Source organism: Pongo abelii, chromosome 9 (assembly GCF_028885655.2).
Source record: "Pongo abelii isolate AG06213 chromosome 9, NHGRI_mPonAbe1-v2.0_pri, whole genome shotgun sequence".
Classification (NCBI taxonomy): Eukaryota; Metazoa; Chordata; class Mammalia; order Primates; family Hominidae; genus Pongo; species Pongo abelii.
In genome coordinates, this window is record NC_071994.2 from 68,723,897 (window position 1) to 68,746,470 (window position 22,574).

At 36.2% G+C, this 22,574-nt stretch overlaps 1 protein-coding gene across 19 annotated transcripts in view; it reads left to right on the plus strand.

Moving 5' to 3' along the window:
• The window catches only part of STK33 (serine/threonine kinase 33), a 224,258-nt gene that overhangs the window by 14,655 nt on the left and 187,029 nt on the right, over nucleotides 1-22,574 (plus strand). For 2 of the 19 annotated variants that reach the window (XM_054524720.1, XM_054524724.1), the window contains exon 2: nucleotides 665-825. The exons of the other annotated variants lie outside the window; for them this stretch is intronic. The gene's annotated coding sequence lies outside the window, so the exon portion shown is untranslated. The remainder of the gene's footprint in view (nucleotides 1-664; nucleotides 826-22,574) is intronic. 19 annotated transcript variants of the gene reach the window in all.

A 22,574-nucleotide genomic window follows, 5' to 3' on the forward strand; every position in this document is an offset into this window, starting at 1 on the left:
AGCATTTGGTGTCTTTTCCTAAGTCTTTTCTGGGATGAGTCTTAGCTCAGTGCAGGTTCTTTGATTTGGTATTGTGAAACCGCGAAAGTCATCATGCTGGAAGAATTCCCTGGTGACTCTCTCACTCAGGCTGGAGTGCAGTGGTGGGATCATGGCTTACTGTAGCCTCAACCTTCCAGACTCAGGTGATCCTCCTGCTTCAGCCTCCTGAGTAGCTAGGACCGCAGGCATGCACCACCATGCCTGGCTATTTTTTTTGTATATGTGGGGGTCTCACTATGTTTCCCAGGCTGATAAGTTATCTCATATGCAGAAATATACATTTCCAAGCATATATACAGAAATATTATGAGATGTGAATAGGAAAATTGTACAACACTGTGTAATATCGGTTGCAGAAAGGTTTCTAAGAAAATGGGCTGAGTTAAGGCTTTCTGTGTGAGGGGGATTGGGTTAAGGTTTGGCTCAAGGTGAGGAATGTGAGTTGATGAGGAGGAAGGAAAAGGCATCCCAGGAGGAATTTAGAGGGAGGGATGAATGAAGAGGCAGATACCTTTGCTTGGCTGAGAAGTCTGAGCTTCCAAGTGGAGGGAAATGTCAGGGATAATAGGCTGAGGGGGAGATAGGGTAGATGGTGGTGATTATAATGTCTTTTTTTTACCAGACCAACTTGCTTCCAGATTGCTTACAGCTGGAGAGACAATACCATCATGAAGACGGCAGATAACCCATGATGAAGTGCTAAGTTGTTTGCTATGGTAGTAGCTGGAATTCAGAGGGGAGAGACTTATGGCTACCAGATCCAAGATAGGTTCTGTGAACAAGGTTTTCTTTTTTTACAATTTACAATTTTTAATTTCTGTGGGTACATGGTAGGTATACATATTTATAGGATACATGAGATACATTGATACAGGCAAGCAATGCATAGTAATCACATCATGGAAAATGGGGTATCTGTGCCCTTAAGCATTTATCCTTTGTGTTACAAATAATCCATTTATACTCTTTAAGTTATTTAAAAATGTACAATTAAATTATTTTGACTATAGTCATCCTGTTGTGCTATCAGATACTAGGTCATATTCATTCGTTCTGTTTCTTCGTACCCATTAACCATCCCCCCCTCCCCCTTTCCCCCTCCCTCCATTCTCCTTCCCAGCCTCTAGTAACCATCCTTTCTAAAACCATCTAAAAATCAATTTAATTGTTTTGATTTTTAGATCCCACGAATAGTGAGAACATTTGATGTTTTTCTTTCTGTGCCTGGCTCATTTCCTTTAACATAATGACCTCCAGTTCCATCCATGTTGTTGCAAATGACTGGATCTCATTCTTTTTTATGGCTGAATAGTACTCCATTGTGTATATGTACCACATTTTCTTTATCCATTCATCTATTGATGGACACTTAGGTTGCCCCTAAATGTTGGCTATTGTGAATAGTACTGCAGCAAACATGGGATTGCAAATATTTCTTCCATATACTGATTTCCTTTCTTTTGTGTATATACCCCGCAGTGAGATTGCTGGATCATATGGTAGCTCTATTTTCAGTTTTTTGAGGAACCTCCAAACTGTTCTCCATAGTGGTTGTGCTAATTTACATCCCAACAACAGTGTATGAAGGTTCCCTTTTCTCCACATCTCCTCTAGCATTTGTTATTGCCTGTCTTTTGGATAAAAGCCATTTAAACTGGGATGAGATGATGTCTCATTGTAGTTTGATTTACATTTCTCTGATGATCAGTGATGTTTAAAACCTTTTTATATACCCGTTTGCCATTTGTATGTCTTCTTTTGAGAAGTGTCTATTCAAATCTTTTGCCCATTTAAAAAATCAGATTATTAGATGTAAACGGGGTTTTAGGTTGTATAAGTAAGAGCCTTTTAGGTGAAGGGAAAGTAATATACTTGATGACTTCCTTGTAAGAATGTGAATGAAATGAGCAGTAAAATGAGAACATGTGAATTCTAGGCAGCTTTTTTTTTCTCTTGTAAAGCATGTGAGTCTTTGGCAAGTCACTTCTCTTCTTTGGCTTTCATTTATTTATTTCATTATTTAATATAATTTAAATTCATATTTAACAGGTTGCTCTTAAATTAAAAATATTCATCTACAAAAGAGAGAAAAATATATGCTCTGATTCCTTCATCATTGTTGAAAAAAATTACATTGTATTTTAAAGGATCTTCCATTTCTGAGATTCTTATTCTAGGAATTGAACTAAAGTATTTGAAAGTACCTTATAAATGTTAAAATAGGGATACAAGTATAAATTGGTGGCATTTCATTTGGTATTTAGTGTAGTAGAGACTCTGTAGATATGCCTATATATAGTGGCAATAAGGGCTCCACTGAAAGGTTTAGATTTAATAAAAAACCTACACCAAATGTATGATGGTTCCTAATTGCTCACAAAATCCCTACTCTAACTGATTCTTCAGGGTCTGGGCCAATCTCTAGTGGCTATAAAATGGACAGAAATGATTGAATGCCACACATTTTAAAAGAACTAGCAAAATTTTTTCATTCAGAATAAGAAAAAAGAGAAAAAGGAATTCTAAGTCTGCAGTACCATTTAAAAGATAACACTATATAATAATAATTGCCAGGTACTGTGCTAGTTGTTTTATATACTTGATTGGTTTTCATTCTCACAATAACTATCATTACTTCCATTTTACAGATGAGGGAGCTGGGGCTTGGAGAACTTGCCTAAGGTTACACACCACTGGTTAATGGAAGAATGGGGACTTCAACCCAGATTTTCTTATCCAGTAGAGCCTCTGCATATAATTATTACACTATATATTCTTTTAAAGTTTAATTAGTTTTTAGATAGATAATAGTTGGACTTGGTATATAATTTTAAAAAAGAAGAGTATGTAGTAAAATAGTCTTCCTTTTGTCTCAGTGGCCTTGATACCCATTTCATTTCCCTGAAGCCAAGTAACAATTGAGTGTGCTTTCAGAGATGTGTGTGTGTGTGTGTGAATTACATGTACAAAAATGTACATATGTGGTATACATATAGTATATTATATATAAATAAAATATTACCCTTGTTTTATACAAGTGGTAGTATACTGTAGTTGCTATGTTGCACCTTGATTTTTTTTGCCTAAAAAATCTTAGATATTGTTGCAGTTGAAAAAAACCCTCTTCTGCATAGTATTCCACTGTATGGATGTACCACAACTTACTTAAATAGTTCCCTGTTGAAGGGTATTTGAATGTTTTCCAGTATTTTGCTATTACAAGTGATGCTGTAATAAGTAACTTTTAATTTATGTTATTTTGTACATGTGTAAATTCACTGTATATGTTAAAAAAGATTACTATGAGCATGGTGAAATTCACTAATACAGAAGGTTTTTCTTCCCAATACAAGTGTGTGATAAATCATAAGTATATGAGTGCTTTTCTATTAGCAGAGCTCCATATCAGGCACTGTAATCATATATATGTATGGGTTTGTAGATTTCAAAATGAGAAAAGAGAAGATTATGGCATAGTTGACTGACTTGTAGTGAGAGATGTCTGCATATGAGCAGACATTTACTCAACATAGTGAAACTTTCATTCCTAAAGAAAAAATGACTCATTGCTGCATAGAAGAACTTCCCTGGAGAGGCAGTGTTGCATTTGGCCTTTATTAGGGTTATGGTATGATTCTTGCTCAGGAAAGTTACCGTATAAAAATGCTTATAATGGCTGTGTTACCATTGAGGATATCCAGAAAATGGGCAAAAGGAGGTTTTAAATATTTATGTATAAATTGAAGAGAGCCAAAGTAAGCTTGTGTATAAAGAACTGCAGAGCAGTAAGATAGGATAGAGTGTAAATGGCATGTATACTTACACCTTCATAGCTTCTGCATTGGTAGAATATAAGGTGAATATGAAAATAAATGTTAATATTACACAGTACTTTGCATTTTTCCTGTTACTGAGTGGGTAATTACTATGTCCAGGAATGGTTCTAGAGATTTTAAAAATAATATGTATAGTAAAGAAAAATAATATATTTATATGCCCAGATAAACAAGCTCAAGGAAGGTGACATGGCAGAATCAAAAACATATCTAAGATTATTCTGCTTATAGCATGTAGCATAAATAGTAAATAATAAGCAAAGTGTATGGAAAGTCATCTAGACTTTTGAAATTTGAGTTAGGGCTTAGTTTGATTTGTTCTCCTAATATTCTGATTTATTAATGAATTCTTGAAATATCTTTGATTTTTCCTTCTGCTAGTTTTTTTTTCTTAGAATCTATAGTTAATGAACTCTGGAGTACAGTCTAAAGTCACTTTGATTATTGAAGATTTTAAAGTCTTTTATCCAGAAGTATAGCTTTTTAGCTTATTTGTATTGTGTTTGAGACATAATTGAATGTAAAAGAGTGGTACTGCCATATTTTGATAGTTGTGTCATGTTAGATACCATAGTACCCTCTGCCAACTATTTACTAGACACATTTCAGGGCTCCTGTCCTCCCAGATTTTCTTCTAAATGAATCTCCCTGGCAGGACATGGTGACTCATGCCTGTAATCCCAGCACGTTAGGAGGCTAAGACAGGAGGATCACTTATAGCATATAACTTATTTATTGTATGGAACATTAAATCCCAGGGAAGTAGAGCAATTCTTTCATGTCTTATTCAAGGTTGTTTAAAGTCATCCAGTAGTCTTTTGTGAATTGATGAAACTCTGGAACATCTGTCACTTGCTTCATTTTATAGCATTGTTGTCAGGAGTTTGGCACGTTAGCAGATTTCCAGTTTTGAAGCCTGTCTCTGTCATTTATTAGCTGTGTGGACTTGTGCAAATTACCGAACCTCTCTGTGTCTTGTTTCGTGATCTGTAAAGTGGGAATAGTAGTAGAACCTATCTTATGGAGTTGTTATAAGAATTAAGTGAGACAGTATTCCCAAAGTACTTAAGCCAGTTGCTGGCACAAAAAAGGTATTTAATAAATGTTAGCTATTATTATTCAGTATGAGAAAGTTAATATGTTATATTCAGATATTAAGCAGTTGAAGTGATAAAATTTGTGGCATATATTTGTAGCCAGATAGATAGTAATACATTATAAAAATTTTATCTACAATCTGAAAATAGATTTCAGGTTTATTTATTTCTTCTTATTACATTAGATGGTTTCATGAACATCAAATAGTTTGGAAAGTGCCAAAAGGAAATGAAGTCTTAAAGGCCTAAGAACACACTGACTTGATTGTTGGTTGTAATTCTTGTTTTGAATGAGGGAGCTCACCTTGGAACCTGAACTGTTCTTTCTTGCCCATGCAAAGTATGATCACTAATAACGCATTTCCCAGACATTGGTACAGTGGCGGTGGTGAGAGAGTCATGAGGATTAGGAAAGTTCTGCTGTTTGTTTTCAGCTCCCCATTCAGTCCTCTTTTTAGAAGTCTCTCTTCATTTTCCCCATCTCAGATGCCCGGTTTCTGTTTGCTGCCCTCTGGCACAGCATCCTGTAAACATTTTCTCTGCCATTTACAAATGTCGGTTATTGATTCGCTAACTAGATTGAGTTAGTCTTCTTAATATCTCCCTCTTAATATCCCTTGGTGAGGAATCTGTAGTCTTTAGAATACAGTATAAGCTTGTTAAGACTTGTAAGGTACTCCATGATTTAGTCTCTCCCACTCTTCTCAGCCTGCATCTATTGAGATGATCATATAGTTTTTCTTTTTCAGTCTGTTACTATGGTAAGTTAGATTGATTTTCAAACGTTAACCCAATCATACATTTTTAGGGTGAACCCTACTTGGTCAGGATATGTTATCCTCTTTTTTATTGTGGTGATATATACATATATATGAAATAAAATTTGCCACTGCAGCCATTTTAAGTATACAATTCAGTGGCATTAGCTGGTTATCCACTACTTCCAAAATTTTTCAACAGCCCAAACAGAAACTCTATAGCATTAAGCAATAACTCCCCATTCTTCTCTCTTCCTCCAGCCCCTGATAACCTCTAATCTACTTTCTGTCTCCACGAATTTGCCTATTTTAGCTGTTTCATATAAATAGAATTATACAATAATTGTCATTTTGTATCTGACTTATTTCATTGAGCGTAGTGTTTTCATGGTTCATCCGTGTTGTATCAGAGCTTGTTCCCTTTTGTGGCTGGATAATAGTCCCTTGTGTCCGTATACCACAGTTTGTTGATCTATTCATCTGTTGATGGACACTTGGGTTGTTTCTGTCTATTGGCTGTTGTAAATATAATGCTGCAGTGAGTGACTGTTGCTATACAGGTATCTGTTTGAGGCCCTGCTTTCAATTCCTTTGCATGTATACCTGGGAGTAGAATTGCTGGTCATGTGGTAATTTTATGTTTAGCTTTTTGTGAAGCCACCAAACTGTTTTTCACAGCAGCGACACCATTTTAAATTCCCAGCAGCTACACCATTTTAAATTCCCAGCAGCAATGTATGAGGGTTCCAGTTTTTCCACATCCTCACCAACACTTGCCATTTTCACAAAAAATTAAAGCAATTTCATTATCCTTTCCCTTCCCCCTTTTTTTTGAGACAGGGTCTTGCTCCCTTGCCAGACTGGAGTGCAGTGGCACAATTATAGTTCAGTGTAGCTTCAAACTCCTGGGCTCAAGTGATCCTCCTGCCTCAGCCTCCTTAAGTAGCTGGGACTACAGGTGCATGCCACCAGACTTGGCTATTTTTTTTTTTCCTTTTTTTGTAGAGGTGGGGCCTCATTATGTTGCTCAGGCTGGTCTTGAGGCAATTCTCCTGGCCTGGCGCCCCAAAGTGTTGGGATTACAGGCATGAGCCACCATGCCTAGCCTCATTATCCTTTTATATATTAGAGGATTTAGTTTGCTAACATTTTCTTAAGAATTTTTGCATCTAGGTTCGTGAAGGATATTGGTCTGTAGTTATAAGTACTTGCAGTGTCTTTGTCTGGTTTTGGTAACATGGTAATGTATTGGGAAATGTTCCTTTTTTATTTTCTGGGTGAATTTGTATAGAATTGGTATTATTTCTTCTTTAAATGTTCTTCTTTAAATGTTTGATAGAATTCAGTAGCAAGGCTATATGGGTCTAGAGTTTTCTTGGTTGAAAAGTTTTAACTAAGAATTTAATTTCTTTATTTATAGTTATTTTAAAAAGTTACGGAAGAGTGACATTGTTTCACATTTTTGCCAATGTCTGGCTTAATAAAAGACAACTGTATTCTGGGGGGAAAAAAAAAAAGAAAAAGTGTTTATGGCTATTCTGATTATCTTTTTTCTTTCTTTTCACTTTTAATTTGAAATAATTACACATTTACAAAATGTTTCAAATACATACACAGGGAGGCTCTGAGCACGCTTCAACCATCCTCCCTCAGTATTAACATCTTGCATAACTGTAGTATAGTATCATACTAGGAATCAAGGTTGACACTGTCCACAAAGCTTATTCAGACCTCTACAGTTGTATATTTACTCATTTGTGTATGTGTGTATATAGTTGTATGCAGTTTTATGCCTGAGGCTCATATTAGCTCCATCTCTAAGTGTCCACCCCTCTGGAGTGGGGGTGGAGAGGGAGGGAGAGGGGCCACTGAGGGACTGGCAACACTCCAGCATGTGGCGTTGGGGTCCATGGGCAACTTCAAGGCAGGTCTTGTGTAACCACAAACTTTGTGTAACCATCACTGTAATCAAGATACAGAACTGCACCATCACCATGAGTCTCCCCTGTCTACTCCTTCCTTTATACTCATACCTACCCCTCTCCTATCTGTAACCCCTGGAAACAGATTCATTTCTATAATTTTGTTATTTCAAGAATGTTATATAAATGGAATCATAAAATATGTAACCTTTTGAGATTGGCTTTTTTCACTCAGCATAATTCCCTTGAGGTTCATCAAAGTCTGTTGCATATTCCTTTTTATTGCTAAGTAATAGTCCTTAGTATGGATGTGCTATAGTTTGTTTAACCATTTACCTGTTGAAGGACATTTGAATAGTTTCCAGTTTCTGACTGTTACTGATAAAGCTGCTATGAATGTTTGTGTACAAGTTTCTGTGTGAACATAAGTTATCATTTCTTTGGGATAAATGCCCAAGAGTACAATGACTGGGTCATGTGATAAGTCAATTGTAGTTTTAAAATAAACTGCCAAGCTAATTTCCAGAGTGTCTGTACTATTGTACATGCCCACCAACAGTGTAGGAGTGATCCGTTTTCTCCGTATCATCACCAGCATTTGGTATTGCCACTATTTTTTATTTTAGCCTTTCTGATTGATGATACTTCATTGTGATATTAATTCACATTTCCCCAAAGCCTAATGATGTTGGTCATCTTTTCATGGGCTTATTTGCCATTGTGTGTCTTCTTCTGTGAAAAGTCTATTCATGTATTTTGCCCATCTTCTAAATGAATTTTTTAAGGTTGAGTTTTAGACATTCTTTGTATGTTTTAGATACAAATTCTTTGTCAGATATGTGATTTGCAATCATTTTTCTCAGCCTGTAAGTTGTCTTTTTAATAATTAACAGGATCTTTTGCAGAGAAAAAGTTTTAAATTTTGATGAAGTCCAGCTTAAGAATTTTTCCTTTTTACCTGTTTTCTTTTGAATGAGCTTTGGTGTTTGCTGAGCTTCTTGGATCTGTAGGTTGGTAGTTTTTGTCATGTTTAGAAATATTTCACCTCTTTTTTCTGCTTTTGGAAAGCAGAAAAAAAAGTATTGAGAATGCTTAATACTCTCTCACAGGTCATTGAGGTTCTGTTCATTTTTTTCTTGAGCATTTTTTTAATCTTTTATTTTGGATAGTTCCTATTGCTATGCCTTTACTGATTTTTTTCTTTGGCAGTATCTGATCTGCTGTTAATTCTATCTATTGCATTTTTCATTTTAGGTATTGTATTTTTCATCTGTAGAGGTTCCATTTGGGTCATTTAAAATATATCTTTCAGGCACCAGGCATGGTGACTCATGCCTGTAATCACAGTGACTTCAGAGGCTGAGGTTGGAGGATTGCTTGAGGCCAGGAGTTCAAGACCAGCCTGAGGAACACAGTGAGACCCTATTTCTAAAAAAATAAAATAAATAAAAAATCTTTCATTTTTCTCTTCATCATGTTTATGTATTTCTCTACCCTGTTAGACATGTAGAACATATTTATATGATTCTTGTCTGCTAGTTGTATCATTTCTGGGGCATATTTTCACAGATTTTATATGCCCGTTAACTTTTAACTGGTTGCAAGACATTATGGATTTAGGTGACTTCTTTAAATAGTGTTCGCTTTGTTCTGGCATGCAGTTAAGTTGCTTGAAATCAGATGAAGCCTTTTGAGACTTGCTTTTAAGCTTAAGTAGGGCAGGTCTGGAGCAGTCTTTAGTCTAGGGATAATTTATCTCTGTCGTCAAGATGAAACCCTTCTGAAAATTCTACTTGCTGCCCTATGTATTAAGATATCTTTCCTCTCTGTCTGGCAGGAATAGGAATTGTTTTCAAATTCTGTGTGAGATCTGGGCATTGTTCTGTCTTTTTCTTGCAAGGCTGTTCTCCTTCCTCTCCCACCCCCAACACAAGCCTTGGATAGTTTTTTAAAATTAATTTTTTTATTGTGGTAAAATACATATAAAATTGACATTTTAACCTTCTTTTTTTTTTGAGACTGGGTCTCGCTCTGTCGCCCAGGCTGGAGTGCAGTGGCACGATCTCGGGTCACTGCAAGCTCCGCCTCCCAGGTTCACACCATTCTCCTGCCTCAGCCTGCTGAGTAGCTGGGACTACAGGCACCCGCCACCACGCCTGGCTAATTTTTTGTATTTTTAGTAGAGACAGGGTTTCACCGTGTTAGCCAGGATGGTCTCGATCTCCTGACCTCGCGATCCGCCTGCTTCGGCCTCCCAAAGTGTTGGGATTACAGGCGTGAGCCACTATGCCCGGCCCCATTTTAACCATTTTTAAGTGTATAATGAAGTGGCATTAATTACATTCACAATTTGTTACAACCATCACCACTATTTCCAAAACATTTTTATCACCCCAAACAGGAACTCTGTAAACTTTACTAGTAACTCCTTATTCTCCCCTTGCCTATCCCTAGTAAACTTGAATTTACTTTCCATCTCTATGAATTTGCTTATTCTAGATATTTCATGTAAGTGGCATCATACAATGTTTGTTCTTTTTTATCTGGCTTATTCTAGTTAGCATACTGTTTTCAAGGTTTTTCCAACTTGGGTAGTTTTGGCCTCACATATGCTTGTATCAGCTCTTAGCCGAGACTCATGTGCATCCTTCTGCAGATTTCAGAAGCTGTCTTTTGTGCAGCTCTTCCCCTCAACTAAGCTAAACTGCTGGGCTTTTGGGGAGTTTGCTGCATTCTGGAAACTGCTTCTATGTGGTAAACTGGTGCAATCATGGAACTCATCATGTTTGCTTTCCCTCTCCCAGGTATTACAGTGCTGTGTCTTGTGTGATGGCCCAAAAACCATTGTATCTGTATTTTGTCCAGTTTTCTAGCAGTTTATGGCAGAAGGGTGAGATCTGTCCCCCTCTTACTCTATCTTGATCAGAAGCAGAACTGTCCTCTGTGTCTGTGTGTGTAACAGCTTTTACTGAGATGTAATTGCCATGCAATAAACTACCTATGCTTAAAGTGTACAATTTGATTTTTATATATGTGCACATCCATGAAACTGCCAGACAATCAAGATACTGAACATATCCATCACCCCCGCAAAATTCCCTTGTGTCCGTTTTAATGTCTCCATCCTGCCTCTCTCTGCCCTCCTCTGCATTCTCAGGTAACCTCTGAATGCTTTTCTGTCACTGTAGATTAGTTTGCATTTTCTATGTAAATGGAATCATACAGTACTATGTGTGTGCACCAATAACTTACTCATTTTTATTGCTGAGTGGTGTTGCATTGTGTGGGTATACCGCAATTGATTTATCCATTCACATGTTGATGGACATTCATTTGGGTCGTTTCTAGTTTTTGACTACTACAAACAAAGCTGTTATATATTTGGATAAGGCTTTTGTAGACATATGTATTCATTTTTCTTTGGTGAATACCTAAGATTGGAATTATTCATTCATAGGATAGATACATGTTTACCTTATAGAAAAGCTATTTTCCAAAGTGGTTTTACCATTCTACATTCCCGCCATCAACAAATGAGGGTTCTTGTTGCAAGAATCTTACATCCTTCCCTAATATTTGGTTTTGTCAGTCTTTTAAACTTTAATCTTTCTGGATGATGTGTAGGGATGTCTCATTGTGGTTTTAACTTACATTTATCTAACGATTAATAATTTTTTGAAAATTTTATCTGTTCATGAACACTCATATATCTTTTATAAAGTATCTGTTCTTTTGCCCATTTTTTTTGAAAACAGGTTGTCTTTTTATTTTTGAATTGTAGGAATTCTAATTTTGGATACAAGTTTTTTTAGATATATGTATTGTGAATATTTTCTCCCAGTCTGTGGCTTGCCTATTCATTTTCTTTTTTCTTTTCTTTTCATTTATTTATTTATTTATTTATTTATTTTTTTGAGACAGGGTCTCACTCTGTTGCCCAGGCTGGAGTGCAGTGGCACAATTACGGCTCACTGTAGCCTTGGGCTCAAGTGATTCTCCCATCTCAGCCTCCCGAGTAGCTGAGACCACAGGCGTGTGCCACCATGCCTGGCTAATTTTTGTATTTTTTGTAGAGATGGGGTTTTGCCATGTTGCCTAGGGTAGTCTTGAATTCCTGGGCTCAAGTGATCTGCCTGCCTTGGCCTCCCAAAGTGCTGGGATTACCGGTGTGAGCCACCATTCCTGGCTGCCTATTGATTTTCTTAATGGTGTCTTTTGAGGAGTAGAAGTCTTACATTTTGATGAAGTCTAATTTTTCAGTTTTTCTTTTATGGCTAATGTTTTCTGTTTTCTTTCTAAGAAATCTTTAACTTACCTGAAAGTCATAAAAACATTCTGTGTTTTCTTCTAGAAGTTTTTAGTTTTAGCTTTTGCATTTGTGTATATGATCTATTTCAAGTTAATGTCTGTGGGTGATGTGAGATAGGAGTTGAAGTTCAGTTTCTTTTTTCCCTTATGGATATACAGCTGTTTCAGCACCATTTGTTGAAGACTTTTCTTACATTGTTGAATTGCTTTGCCAGCCTTGTCAAAAATCAGTCGACTTCTGTTTTCATTGATTTGTCTATTCTTATACCAATACCACAGTGTCTTGATTACTGTGGCTTGATAGTAAGTCTTAAAACAAGGTAGTGTGAGTCTTCCAATTTTGTTGTTTTTCAAGATTGTTCTGGCTTTTCTGGGATCTTTGCTTTTACTGATGCATGCTAGAATCACTTTGCCAATTTCTATAAACTGTGCAGCCAGAGTGAGAATCATAGAATAGACCTTGGTAAATTCATGCCTTGTGATGTTTTTAAGACGTCATTTTGGGGACCTTCTCCAGATAATATTCCTTGGGAGCACTGGGCTTTATTCTGTTTGAATGTCTATGTCTTATAACTCCTAAAAAGGAAATTTATACTATACATACTTTTCTTTAGGTCTTTGCCTATGTACATAGTTTCCTTGTCAACTTTAGTGTCTTTGGTGGAACTGAATTGTTACTGTTCCAATCTTAATAATATAAATGTTGCTTTAGTACAAGAAAAATAAGAAGGTAATATAGCACATAATCCATTAAGGTCTGTCTACAAAAGATATGTAAGAGAATAAGGTTTTTTCTCTGTAGTATCAGAATCAATCTTCCTTCTGCTGCATTATATTTCCTAGACAGTTATTAGGGAAATGTTCAGGGACACAGTTTTATGGAACTGTACTTAGTGAAGTATCAAATACTATAATAAATAGCTTTCTTGCTTTTATATTTCCGGATAAACTCAAGTTTTCAAAAAACTTCAAACTGTCTAATTTTTGCTGTTATCTTGAAATACATGCTTTAATAGCACCACACTTATTGGTGACTTTTAATAGCAGAGAGAATTATGTTACAATATGTCTGATGCTTTCTAGAAGTTGTCTAACCATACTGTGGTATTCATTTTTGTAATTATTTTTGAGTTGTGGTTTTACATATATAATTCATTATCCACAATTTATGATCCCAGTTACATAAATCAGTTCTTTTTAGTCTCTTGTAGTAAATACATGTAAATGTTATGGATAATACTTTGGAGGAACTTTTATGCCATTTTAATGAGTTCATGTTTGCATTGAATAACTGAATTGCAACTTGGAGTGTTCCCAGAATAGAAAATGTGGATTACTAAAATGAATTTGGGTACTTCAGGACTGTGATGGAAGGAACTAAGAACTATATTTTATTTAGTGATCATATTGTTTTATGATAAAAACAAGCTATTTTGCTCTGGATGGCAATTATTTTGTACTAAGGAAGTACCTTGGAATTATAGAGCATCTTTCAATTTTATGTGCATTCCTGTCAGCTGAAAATAATTGCTGATTTGGATTTTCCTTGGAAAAAGAGGTGGAGATTATATTATTAACTTTGTAGGGAGGCATTTTTTAGTCATTAGTCAGATATATTGCTGTAGAAGCCGTTGAATATTGTTTTAAAAAGTTCAGAATCTTGTAATAATAAGCCCAAAGAATAAGTTAATTATAGAAAAGTGCTACATTGTATGATTCAGATAATCTGAGACTGATCACTAATTTGGTGTGTAGCTAGGTGCTAATTGTATGTGCTGTGGATATTAAATGTAAAAGGAGTTCAAAGCCTGGAAAGATCCACATGGACTGGAGCTGTTAGTGTGTTTTTGGTTTAAAGGATAGAATCTGGTGTTATTCATCATGCCCATATTGGGACAAAGAAAAGACTTCCCAGTATTTCCTACAAAAGGTTATCCAGGTGTAGTTACATGCTTCTGATTTTCCCCGTTGCTCTGTTTATATAGGCATAGCTCATATATTTTGGGAAATGGGAGGAATAGCTGTATTGGTGCTATATTGGTTTATTATAGCCAATCCCTAAAGAAATGTGTTCCTGTAAAGACTCTTTTGTTTTTCTTTATATCCTCTGAAATTATGATTTGCCTCCAGCCATAATTTCTTGCAGCCACAAATAGTAATAACTAATAATTTTATAGCACTGACCTGTGTACCTTACTGTATTCTAGATACGTTTCATATTTTGACTAGTTTGATCTTCATGATAACCCCATGTGGTAGGTAATATTCATTTTTTCATTTTACAGATGAGGAGCCAGATAAATATTACATAACTAGAAAGTGACAGAGGTGAGCTCTGAACCAGAGTCTCTACTGTTAACCCTGCTCTATGCTTGAATCGACTTAAGAAGTAAATTTTATTAGTAATGTTTTAAACATTGTTATTATTATTATTATTTTGAGACAGGGTCTCACTCTGTCATCCGGGCTGGAATGCAATGGCTCGATCTTGGATCACTGCAGCGTCTACCTCCTGGGCTCAAGCAGTCCTCCCACCTCAGCCTCGAGTAGCTGGGACTACAGGCACATGCCACCACCCCAGCTAATTTTTTAGTATTTTCAGTAGAGTTGGGGTTTCACCATGTTGCCCAGGCTTGTCTCAAACCCTCCCACTGTGCTAGGATTACAGGCATGAGCCGCCATGCCCAGCCTTAAACATTATTTTAACAATGTCATAGGTTAGACAGTTATAACTGTATTAAAGTCCTGAGAAGCTCACTCAGTAATTTAAAAAATTTCCACTAGAGGTCAGTCTATCACTTGGCAATATAAATATTTTCTGCTTGCTTAGTGCAAAATTTCATTTACTAAATTAAAGAAGTATGCTGTGGAAGAGACTTGGGTAGCAGAATAGATTTTGAATTGGAAACATAATAAAAAGTCATCTTTATAGTAGTAAAAGCATCTATGACTATTACAAGATGCAATATTGGTTCAATTGACTGTATTTGCAGAATTTAGTCAAGATATCCTATGAGATGCTATCTGGCATAGGAAAGGCTAATGACCCTGATCTTTAGTTGTTACCTCTAAATGAACCACATATTAAACATTAGACCAATTTTGTGTTACTAGTACTTCAGATTCTTTTTCTTGACTCATTTAATTTAGTCAAGGACTTAAAATATACCTGGAGAGTGATGAAATAGTGAAAATATTGAGTGTTTACTAAGAGATATTCTGATAATTTTAGGACAATGTGGGTCTAAGATTGTTTAAAAAGTAGCCTAGAGGCTTTTATTTCTCAACTCTCAGGTTTTGGAGATAACAAGGAATTGAATTAAGATGCAGAAACTGAGGGTCTACTTAGAAGCTGCATTTTGAGGTAACTTCTTTGCTTGTAAATGCAGTCGTATTTTGGAAGGATAAAATATAATTAATTAACTAGAGTCTTAACTTGGAAGGATTAAATATAGTTGGAGAATCTAGCATGGTCCTGAGTATAAAGTTGTTAATCAGTTGACCAATGATGTTATTTATATGTAAATAATGATTTTGGCTTCTGTAGGTTAAATAAAGCCTTTTAGGCAGCCTTCAAACCAACTGAAACAATCTGACTTGACTTCAGATTTGTCACACTGGAAATGAATGGCAACATGTGGAACAGGCCAGGACAGGGAGGGAAGTTACACAGGAGGGATGGGTCTGCAGAGTTTGTAAGTTTGGATGGGTAATAACCTAACCCAGGGGATTGTCAGTGGAAGGACGAGGGAGTCCTGTAGCTAGAGATAGGCAGAAGCAGACAGGATATTTGGGTTCTAGGTAAGAAAGGTGCATCTGAGACCTAAGAAGTCTTCAGAGGCAGCAGAGATGAACAAATGAACGTGAAGGTGAGAGTTAATGATTTCTAATGGTACCTATCCCTTACTGTGTACTTATTTATGTGCCAGACACTATGCTAAGAGCTTTATGTACATTATCTCTTTTTCTTCTTATCATATAATCTTGTGAGGTAAGTTCTAATCCCTTTTCACAGACAAGATGACTGAGGCTGAATGAGTTTCAATAACTTGCCTTTGGTCGTAGAACTTGTAAATGGCAGAACTGATGTTTGAACTCGGGGCTTATGACTCCGGCTGTGAAACTCTGCTTTCGGATGCAGAAGGTATTTCTTTTTTTGCCCCGATTTTATGCTGCCTGCAATGTAGAGATGGCCATAGGCTTATATCCAATGGGAAATTAACCTCATGGATAAACCCCAATTACAACAAAAGCAGAGAGTTATAACTTCCAGGGAGGTGGGGGTTGGTATTTTTGTTAAAAATGTGAAGTTTTTTAACCTTTGACTATAAATCATGTTGAAAAATCTATATTCTCCATGTAGCGCTGATTAGATGGTGGCGAATCCATCTCCTGTACTTTCACTACTTTGTTATTTTTTTTCCCTCTTTTCTAAAATCCACTAATTATCTTACTAGGTGTTCTCTCTGTTGGCTTGGTTTCTCATAAATGACACTCCTGGAGATGCCCTCTCAAGGGCTTTCTAGAGTCGCAATAGGAAGAGTAGTGGGCAAACCTAAAAGGAAGTTTAGGGATCACTAATTTGGTCTGTCAGTGTACTTTTGTCACTTTATTTTTACACCTGCAGGCAGCAGTGCTTCTGAGACCTTTTAGTCCTTTAAAGATAGCTTTGATCCTAGATCTCTTTCTGCTTAGGATATGTTTTTGAAGGGATGAGGACAGAATGTCAGCTTTCTTCTCCCAAAGGCACCGGTTGTTGAATTTCCCCTGTAATCTGGGACTTTCATCATTTCCTCCATGTTGATGGTGGCGCTAGACCTGAGGAATAGCATTTATCTTTTGTTTTTTGACCTAAGTGACAGGTTAATGGTGAAAGGTCCATCAGCTAAGAATGCTTTTAATAAGGCCCTCTTTTTTGTGATTTAGCCAGGGTCCATCTGTGGTTAACTGCAAAAAGTATTTCCCAAGTTCCTTCAGTCTTTTCTTCTGAAGTTGCTTGAAGGTGATACTTAGGAAAAGTACATTCACATGCTATACAAGGGCAAGCAAATGGAAAGTTCTCTTTCTATAGCTTTTTATCTCTTGGGTGAAACTTTGATTTATTTTGACAAAATAATACAGAATTCTTAACCTAGCAGTATAAAGTAACACCAGATTCACAAGGGGCAAACTCTTCTCAGCAGAGCAGGCTCAGCAGAATTGTGTAAGGCCAGAGTGCCTGCTTTCTTCCATAAGGCTTTGGGATTAAATTTACTCATCTCTGTTTTTAATCCATCAATGCCCAAAGTCATTTCTCTCTCCTATTTGCTATTTCATAGAGAAGGAAGCTATTTGATGGGAATTTCCTAAATTCCCTACAACCAAATCTATATACTTACTTCCACCTTTTAGCATCCATCTTCCTCAGATAGCTTTCCAGCTGGCCTGCCTGCTACTTTCCACTCTTGATTCTCTTACATCCTGCCTCTAAAGTCATATTTTACAAATAAAAATCCGATTATGCCACTCCGCTACTGAAAAAGTGTTTATTTGCATGCTTGTAGGATAGAGCCTCAGATCTTTAACATGCCTTATGAGGCCCTATAGATATTGCTCCTTGTCTACCTCACCATCTTTGACTGACAGCAGTGTAGCTCTTTTTTTTCCCCACAGTTCAGCCATACTGGTCCCTTTTAATTTCCTCAAATCTGCCAGGTTTCTTCCTGGTTCCTCTTTTTGGAATGCATTCCTCACTTTCCCTGGCTAACTGATTGCTGTCCTTCAGGTCACTGCTTGTGTTACTCCTTCTGGGAAATCCCAATGTAGTCATATCTCTTGTAATTATTAAGTTAGTGACATTATTTTCCAGGTGTTTTTATTACCAGGAAATTCAGTTCTCACTCTTGAGGACTCTTCCTTCACTTTGTGTATTATGTAAGAACTGGGGGTTCCAAAGGGTTAGTCTCATGTACCATGTGGAGGGTGAACTTGAAATCTGAAAAGTACAATATAGCTGTTGCTAATAAAGACTGATGCTGTTGAAGAATGGTCCTGCATAGCCCAAAGGGACTGATTATTTATGATGACCTACCCAAGATGTAGAAGTTACATTTTACATTCATATATGTACAGACTTACGTTCATACACTTAGTCATTGTTTCTCAAAGCATAATCTTGTGTCATGGTGGTTATAGGCTGGGTTAGAGTCACCCTTCCTCATGATCCCCTGGGCTGGATTGAGCTTGGGACACCAACCCAGACAGCTCCTGCCTAGCAAGTATTCTTTTGGTGCCATTTGTATCCCTTCTTGCCAGAAGATTTTGGTCAGGGCAATGTTAGGTTTACTCCAACAGCTAACTTTGAATCTCAAGGAACACTCCCAGAAGGCCTATGGGTTTTATATCCCAAGAAAAAAGATAGTTATTGCTAGGTTGTATGCCCAAGGAAGGCCCTACTTACCCAGATACAGGGTACTTACTCATTTTTGCAATCTGTCATTATGGGAGGCGACTTAAGTGACTCTTCACAAAATAAAGTGAGCTTCAAGGAGACTTTTGCCTCTCCTTGAACTGAGAAGCAACTCAGAGATTCTTTAGCTAGAATAATCTAATCCATAACACTTGGGGACTCTAATCTCTGCTTAAACAGCTACCCCTTTACTTACTTATTGATCTGCTATTCTTGTGATTTTTAAAAATAGTAATAGTCTGTTTTTCCACTATAATGTAAGCTCCAAGAGGGTAGGAACTATTTCTGTCTTCTTCATTGCTGTATCTTCATTGCCTCCCAAAGTGCCTTGCACATAGTTAATATCCTGTGGATATTTGATGAGTGAATGAATTTTAAGTTTTCCAAAGTAGAATTTTAATAGTAACTATTACTTCTAAGAATGCAGAAGATATTCAGAAAAGTAAAGCCATGCTAACCATATTCCCTATCATGAAACTAATTGAGAATCAACAAATAGAATGAAAAGCAAACAAAAAAAAAATCTGTGAAACTAGGAAATGGCTCAGTTCCTAGCTATGGACTAGAATCTAAGAGTATAATGAAATATGGATGAAATCAAAGGGGATGCTAAAATCTGTTATACACCTGTTTAGATGGTAAACAGAGTGCAGATTTCACTGAAAGTGGGGGCCATGAGTATCCCATCCTGTAAGGTTTTAGTGTTGGGACACGCCATGGGAAAACCTGGAAAATCCCCAAGGAAGCCAGTGCAATATCTCAAAATGGAGACAGGGAGAAAGAGAGAGAGAGGAGAGAGAGACAAGAGGACAGTATCTTTTGATTTCTAACCTGCAGTGAAGTGGAGAGGAAGAAGGGAGAAATGACAATGAGCTATGTAGCAGTTAACTGAATCAAATGAACATAAATGAATAACTGATAAATTAGCAAACCAAAGCTAGTTAACTGCTTTACTCTAAGCATGCAGAATGACGTACATTTCAGATTAAGAATTATTTTATTAAACAAATTCTAGAAAAATACATCTGTATTCACTTAAAGAAATTGAAGGGGAATGTAGAATTTTTAGAAATTGGAGTTAAGGAAAGCAAGGCGATCCCTCTCTGGTGGTCAGAGTCATAGGATGTGAGGCTTTATAGCTGTTGGCAGCCATGTTCTGTGCCTTGTGGGAGAAATTGGTCTGTCTGTGATAGTGACAGCCAAGCCAACACATTGAAGCAGAAATAAGAGACAAAAGAAAAATAGCCCTAGTTGAGATAAGCAGTCCTGGTGGCATTCAAGTCTGTGGTTCCAGTTATCCCTCAGGCTCAGTTACACTTTGTACATTTCCTAAAGTTATATGAGGTACTGCATTGTCTTTCTGATCAATTCTTTTTATCTAAACTATTTCAAGTTAGGCTTATGCCATAGGCTTTCAACTAGGAATTCTGTATGATATGTAGATAATACAGGCAGAGAAGATCCAACATATGTGTTATTGGTGTGCCTGATAGAGAGTAGAACGAATGGACAATAATTTCAAATATATCATGGGGAAAAGACCACCAGAGATTAAACGGATTAGTAATCTGCAGATTCAAAGAACACAGAATTCTAAAAGAACTGAAACAGGTTGATCAATATCAAATAAGTATATAACAGTAAAGTTAGTTGTGCTTCAAGATTAAAAAAAAGAATCGCCAAGCATCCAGACAGAAAAAGCAAGTCACTGAAAGGGGGAAAATGAGACTGGCTTCTGACATGATGGTAATAGCCAAAGCCAGGAGGCAGTTGAACAGTGTCTCTTGAGTTTTGGTGGAATGTGTGTAGGCAGGGAATAGTGTGACCCACAGATTTAATACCTGGTCAAGCTCTTATTTATGCATAAAGATAACAATCAATATTCTCAAACATTCAAGGACCTAGTCCCTGAAAAAATGCCTCATGAGTAAAATTAATCATCTAAGTGTTAAATAAAAAGAACTTGGGAATGAAGAAGCAGAGATAGGAAGAGGTTGACAGGGCATATGGAATCTATTTAAAAATAGACCAAGTAAAGTCTGAATAACTGCGTACTATGAAAACAGAAGAAAATGTAAAGGCTCTAAAATTAATATTGAATAAAGGATTTATGTAACAGATATAAAGAGGGGAAGGGAGAATAGGTAGAGGTTTGTAAAAGAGTATGAACTCCCATTTATCTTCGTGGAGAGAGTCGGTAGATACAGCCTGTAGTTGATGAATCTGTTAGTTTCAGTTGAAATTTAGGCACTGCCACATACCAGCTGTGCATTCTCAGATGCATTTAATTCTCATAAGTAGTTATAGAATCTTCATCTGTGTCTTGGAGGTAATGATACTACTAACCTACTAGGGTTGTTGTGAAGATTAAATAAAATAATGTGTGTCAGGTACTTAGAACAGTGCCCGGCCTGAAGTAAGCATTCAATAAAAATTACCAATTGTTTATTATTATTTTAAGGCAAAAACTTGGGCAGCTAATTTTATAATCTTGGGGCAGAGAAGGCCTTTCTAAGCATAATTCTCAACCTAGTGACCATAAAAGAAAAGATTAATTATTTGACTTCATAAAAACTAAAAGCTTTTACACGACAAAATCACCATGATAAGAATCAATGAACAAATACCCAAGTGGGGGAGAAGAATTGCAATATATTTGACAGAAGAAGGATTGACATCATTAATATTTAGGGATCACTGATAAGTCAACAAGAAAAAGTTGAGAAAAAAATCAGTATGAACAGATATTTTACAGAAAAAAAATTTGAAAACATACTTAGCCTCATTTATAATTAAGGAGGTAGAAATTAAAATAAGATGCTATTTTTCATTTATCAAATTGAGAAAGATGAAAAAGTTCAAAAATATCTAATGATAGCCTGTGGTAAAATGCACTCTCATATCCTTTCTTGAGGGCAGTCTGACATTTATCAAAATAATAAATGCTCACACATTTATCTCTGCAGTGCTACTGCTAAGAGTGTATTCTACAAATATATTCGTCCTAGTATACAAAGATATATGTAAAAGGTTATTGCATATGGCATCATTTATAATAGAAACCATTTGGAAGCAATTTACTTGACTATTGATATGGACTTGTTAAATAATTTAGAATGCTTATATATTGGAATATTATATAGCCATTAAAACAAAAGAGGTGTAAATGTATATACGGATAATGAAAAAATGGTTAGGCTATAATATTTAGAAAAAGAGTAAGTTACTGAGAATAGGTATAGTATGAGCTTATTTACAACAATATATGATTTATACTTAGGCTGTGTATATGCAAAGAAAATTTCTAGAATGTTACACAGAACCATTGGAAATGATTATCTCTGAGATGGAGAATGGAGATGCTCTGGACTCTTATTTTCATTTTATACCCTCTGGACTCTTTCAGTTTTTATTACAGCAATTATTTTCTAATTTTATAGTAATTAAAAGCAAACAAAAATAATATTTTAACCAGTAGTGACTATGTTGCTTTTGAAAATAGAATTTAATATTCTGGGAATAAAATTATGGGGTAAAATAGTAAAACAAATCAAGTAGGTTCAACTAATGTTTGTTCAACAAAGATTTAGGAAGCTCCTACTTTGCATGACGTACTAAACTGAGCTTAGCTTGTGGAACAGATAATACTTGATAAATGCTAAAAATAGTGGTTCAGACATTTCTCCTAGAGGTTAAATTTTCTTAATTAAAACCAGATGAAATGAAGTCTGTTAGTGAACACTTTTTATTACATGATTGTCATGCCACCAACCTAGAAACTAGCATGAGGGGCAGGAAAAAATGCTAAGGTTTGTGAACTTGGCTATGCCATTTTGTTGGCTTTGTGTTTTGGTTGTCATAATATGGCTGTTGAAGGTGTTGGGGATATGTAAGAAGGTGTATTAGTGATAATGCTCATGATGACAGGAGAAGATCCTGTATTCCTGAGCAAAAACTAGATTTGATCAAATGCTGTATTTACCAGTGCTATTTATATTTTGTTGCTTTAAAGGCAGCAATTTTATGAAGAAGATTGTAGTTTCATGGAGGCAAGCAGACCCCTACATTTTCTAGGGTTTGGCCATGTGAATTATACCAATCTATTTAGAAATTGTGGCTGTTTTCTATTAGAGAGTCTGTGATTCTTCAAAATCTTGTGATTT